Source organism: Ostrea edulis, chromosome 9, assembly GCF_947568905.1.
Source record: "Ostrea edulis chromosome 9, xbOstEdul1.1, whole genome shotgun sequence".
Classification (NCBI taxonomy): Eukaryota; Metazoa; Mollusca; class Bivalvia; order Ostreida; family Ostreidae; genus Ostrea; species Ostrea edulis.
Window position 1 is genome coordinate 22751221 of NC_079172.1, and position 6040 is coordinate 22757260.

The window sequence follows — 6040 nt, forward strand, 5'->3', positions numbered from 1 at the left end:
CCCCACCCACCCCCTTCAAAGAAGAGGGGCATATTGCTTTGCACCAGTCTGTCGTTAGACCACATGTTCATTATCTTGATAACCAATGACTTGATCGTAATGATATTTAACATGTGGATGGGTTAGGAATGGAAGAGGAACCCTAACCCTGATTTTGATTACGGATAACTCCGTTCACCTGATCAAGATATAGGGCTCACGGCGGACGTGACCGTTCGACAGGGGATGACAACTAATATATTTAAGGGTTCATGTTTGCCCAACTCTCTATTTTGTATTGCTTAGGAGTTATGAGATTGATTACTGTGCGTTATCTTCACCTTTCATACTGGTGCTACCCAGACTTTTTTCTTAGAGAATGTTTGGCCTTTATGCTGATAGGTCAGTTTTATCATAGGGTGTGGAGTCAGTAGCATTCCGCCATGTAGAATTTATCTGAAATCAAATTTAATTACTGGACCAGCTACAGTAGGTGTACGACCAACTCTTCCTGTTCATGGCATTTCCTTGTTGCTAGGCAACGATTTAGCTGGTTGTGAGAACATCTCTTCCAATGTTGAGTCCCATGATGAATACAAAGACTTATATCCAGCCTCAGCTGAGATTGATGATCAGAAGAAAAGAATTTGAGGCTGACCATGTTCAACCCCTGAACACGCCTGGTTCACCTCATGAAATTGACCTCAGTGACATTTTCTTGTTTGATCTTCATGATAGTTCACATGAAAACAGGCATTCATCACACAGTGAATCTCCATTGAGAACCAGTAATGATGATGGTCTCAATTCACAGTCAGACCAGGGCAAGGAGACTCCCTCAGTCGAGATTAGTTACTGATCCATGACCGAGCAAAATAAGGACCTGATATTGTCCAGCTTAGCAAGAGGTGCCACCACAAGAGGCTACCAAAGTCAGTGAATGTTTCTACGTTAAAGATGGGTCCTTATGCAAAAATGGCGACCACCTGATGTAACTGATGTTGTTCACCAGATAGTGGTCCCAGTGATATATCGTAGGGACATCATGCGTTTGGCTCACGACACACCCATGGAAGGTCATTTAGGTGTCGATAAGACTTATGACAGAAATTTTAGTCATTTTATCGTTTGGCTCACGACAAACCCATGGAAGGTCATTTAGGTGTTGATAAGACTTGTGACAGAAATTTTTGTCATTTTATTGGCCAAAAGTTGAGAAAGGATGTATTTGAATTTTGCAAGTCGTGTCATGTTAGTCAGATGGTAGGTAAACCTAATCAGAAATTTCCATCTGCCCCTCTACAACCCATCCCATCTTTTGAAGAACCTTTTAGTAGAGTGTTGGTTGATTGTCTAGGACCTTTGCCTAAAACTAATTCAGGGAACCAGTATTTACTTACTATTATACATATACATGTATCCACTCTATTCCATGAAGCTATACCACTATTCAGTCAGATGAAAGTTCGAATTTTATGTTTGGGTTGTTTTAACAGGTCGTGCATGAGTTAGTTAGACAGTACAAGTGTATTGCTTATCCCGATTCTCCGTGACCGCTTGAACACTTTCATCAAACCCATGTATTTCTAATAGTCAGCATAAATTTGAACGTACATGGAAGATACAGCGCTCACAATTCTTTGTTATGTAAACAAGGCTTGTGTCATGTTTTTATTTACATAGGTTACACATGCTAGTAAAAGTTTCGTTTAAAGCAGATTTTTATACACCCGTAAGACGGGACGTATTTTGGTATGGCGTTCATGTCCGTCCGTCTGTTAGCTTTTTCGTGTCCGACCCGTAACTTAAATACTACAAGGCCTAGAATCATCAAACTTTGTCTGTAGATACATCTTGGGTAGAAGGTGTGTCGCACATTAAAACCAGGTCACTGTGACTTTTTATTAAGAAGATATGGCCATATATGGCAAAAACTTGTCCGGCTCATAACTTGAAAACTATTAGACCTAGAATCACCAAAATTGGTCAACTAATGCATCTTAGGTAGAAAGTGTGTCGCATCCTACTTTAAGGTCACTGTGACATTTAATTAAGGTGATATAAAAAAAAATGTTTTAATGGGTACAATCTATACTGTTGCTTATTCAAAAATGTTGCATTAAAAAAACACATATTTTTTATGATATACTGTGCAGCTTTTTTTAGTATATATAATGTTTCTTTTGTTTCTAACAATAACAAGAGAAATTCCACTTGTCCCATGGGAGTAGCATGCAAAGAGCATTTTGATAAGATTAATTAATGAGTTTAGTGTAAGGAGACTGTCTTAATCATTTCTGGTAGAGCATCTCTGATCAAGCAGGTGTTATCTACATCTCTAAGGAATTGGGCAGAGGATGTTTATTAATTAAGCCTCTTAATAACTGTTGATATATTGGTATTCTTTCAAATTTGTTCTTGATGGCCAGTCTATATTTTCGAAATGAATTTCATATTAGAATACTCCCATTTATTGTAAGTTGTTTGCTTGGATAAAGGGCTATCTTGCACTTTAATCATTTCATTGAAAACATTTGGGAATATGTTTTTATATCCTTTTAAAAATCATTAAGCTTACATTATCAATATTTGGAGCAATGTCACATGAGGCCATAAAGTGAGTAAGATTCTTAAAGGAAGGTTGACATTTGGCTCCATGCATACCTATCTCTTCATGGTGATATGTTCATGTTAACAATATGTGACGGGCGTATCATGTGCCGTGGCGGTGCACTTTATTTCAATTTACAACTTAATTCTGAACACAATTAAATAGTTTCTAGTGTGTGGTGCATCTCATTTTGTTTAAACATGTTATTTTCTATCAAGCAATCTATATGTAAACAAAACATGGCATGAGCCATTACATAACAAAGAATTGTGAGTGTTGCAACTCAACAACTGATATTCAAATTTTGGTTGGCCATTAGAAATACTTTAGTTAAGAACTGTAAACAATAAAAATGGAAAAATAAGATTTGAAATTGTTTAGCTCAAACTATGTGCCCATTCCCTTTAACCTATTAGACTATGTATCTGATTTCAAAGGGAGACTTTACAATGCTTGCAAATTGACGCAAGAAAATCTGAAGAGTTTTCAAGCAAAAATGAAAGTTTGATATGACAAAGAGATGCCAAGAACAGAATTTTTAAACCAGGTGAGAAAGTTCTTGTATATTTGCCAGTTCCTTTCGAAACTGAAAGAAAGCTTAGTGAACTATGTAGTCAATACACACGGCCGGCGTAGAGAAAATCAAGTTTGTTACATAAACATGCTCAAGATGAGATCGAAATCATGTAAAATCGGTTTCCACTTTAGCATGTCATGTCAAGACATTTCAAAATTGTATTGAAAATGACGTTAGTGTAGAAACTGTTGAAAAATACCTCTATTAGAGTGTCCGTTTAAAGAACTCTGATCTTGATGCCAAACTTGGACCTTTGAATATTCACCAGAAAAAGTAAGTTTCATGGCTAACTATCCTTCAATCTTTTGGATGTTCCAAAAACGACCGATGGTGCTTGTCATGATGTTATTTTGGGTAACGCTTAAAACATTTGCCCATCAAACAGCATCCTTATCGTTTGAATCCAATAAAATTACAATACTTAACAGAAGTACAGTACTACTTGTTTGACAATAAAATTATTGACAGTACAGGTGATTTAAGCTCACTTTGCATTCTGGTCTCTAAACTCGACGATACCTAATGATTGTGTACTGACTTCTGTCATGAAAACAGACTAATATTCGATGACTGTGTTAACAAAATTGAAACTGCAAAATGTTTCAATAAATTCGACCTGTTGAAAGGTTACTGGCAAGTACCATAAACTGAAAGAGATATCTGCATTTGTGACTCCTGATGGGCTTTTTCAGTACAAAGTAATGCCTTTTGGTATGAAAAATCTTCCAGCGACCTTTCAGAGGATAATTACCTTCCTTAATAATTACCTCTTTGGATGTAAACCCTACATTGATGATGCTATCATCTTCAACGACACATGTAAGGAAAACATCTCCAAATCATGCGTGCATTCTTCGACATTCTGGTAAAAGGAAACTTTACAGTGAACCTTGCGAAATGTAATTTTTGTCATGCTACTGTACAATATTTAGGTCATAAAGTAGGTCACGGCTCTGTTGCTAAAGTAAAATCTATCAAAGTTCCCGATTCCTATAAACGAGAAAGAGTTAATGAGATTTTTGGATACAACTGGTTTTTACAGAAAACTTTGTCCAGAATTGTCTTCAACAGGTGGCCTGCTTGCCAACGGGGTCAAATTTGAAAGGACAAAGGACTATGTATACGAATCATTTTGTAAATTCAAATCTGTCCGTATGAGTAGTTTAGTATTTTTCTAAGCAATTAACTGTACTGTTGAGCTGGCAATGTAAGAATGGGTGCTGCTTCGTTTCAAGAACACAGTTAAACGTAGATAGAATTGTTTCTTATTTTTTAAAGAAACTTGCAAATTTTCAACAAACTTATTCTGTATATATGCATTCAGGTTTTAAATTGTGGAGAATTGAGTTTTCATTATAAGGGGGAGGTGTTGTGCAATACATTTGTACTCTATTGACGCCTGTGACCTAGACGGATTCTAGATGGAACGATGTTTGTCAGTTTAATATAAAGATTACGTAACACTTGCCTGTTTATTTGACTCGTATAATATATAATTGTTTATTTTTTTCTCTTATTTGTAAATTTCTTTTTCTTCAATCATTTTGTTATATTTCCATGTGCTATATCAATTTTATCCTGATCTTTGACCTATGGAGAGGGCTTATATAGGCATTGTGCCTAATCCTATTTATGTATTTTATATATATACATGAATAAAATACTGTTGAAATTCAAAATTATTTTACTCGTAGTTCTAAACGAAAACTCAGGACACTTCACTTTAGTTTGAATACACTGTACATTTTGTAATATTAAGCACCTGCAAGCATTCGTTCGAACTCATTAAGCATTCTATAAGATCTAGGGATTTTAGATTGAACGTGTAGGAGATTTGTGACGGTTTACATCCCGTGTGGGAATTCAGCTAGGCATCTTTTATTTCGAGTTTACTGGGATATATGTAACTGACTTGAATGAAAATGAGTATTGTTCTAAGGTAAACGATGATAATTGTCGATGTACGTAAATGTCAAGGTGAAGGTCACAACAAGAGTTTCTCATGAAGAAGAACAAGTTCTGCCTCATAAGAATACAAAAAGAGGTCAGGTAATAAAGGAGCACAATTCGTGCCCATGTGAATTCCAACATACTGTTAAAAGGCCTGATCACTAACAACTACGTAGATGAAAGATAACGAACAATGATCAGTCTCATAACTCCTATAAGCATATTGTAATTGAGGAACGCCAGCTAGTATCTTTTAAATATCTACTTCAGAATACTTGTACGTAGAATGAGAGTAATGTTTTACAAAGTTATTTTTTTTTTTGGATGACTAATCACGGTTTCTAACCGAGACTCAGTGGTTAAACGTTGTTAGTTTATTTGTTTCAAACGTTTCCGTGAGAATTTTTCAGTCATATTGTTAGGTTACCAACTGTAAATTCAGACCTGTATTAGGAAAATTCAGACCTGTATTAGGAAAATTCAGACCTATACAGGTAGAGAGGATTTGGAAAACGTTGGGAATTGGAATACGTGTAAAGTCTTGAAAATGCAATCCTAAGTAATCAATAAAAAAAAAAACTGGAATATAACTTCTCCCTTCTGGGTTGATGGAACTTTTCAGGTTAAAGTGTAGTTTTCTTTTAGAACGATCAATGTTTCAACTTCGTCACTGATAAATTTGATTTGAGAAATTGGCTATTTCAGACTTTAGAAAGAATGACAATGTGTCAATATCTCATCGTTACAAAATTCTTTCTCTAATGCTCCAAAGTAGATATTTCATATTGACCAAATTCTCAGAAAAATGACTGCGTGCCCTCTTACTTCCCGTGCTATTTGTGATCTTTATCAAGGACAGCAACATTTACAATGAAATCGCTGCGGGCCATTTATTTTCATGTCTAGCTTGAACACGAGTCATT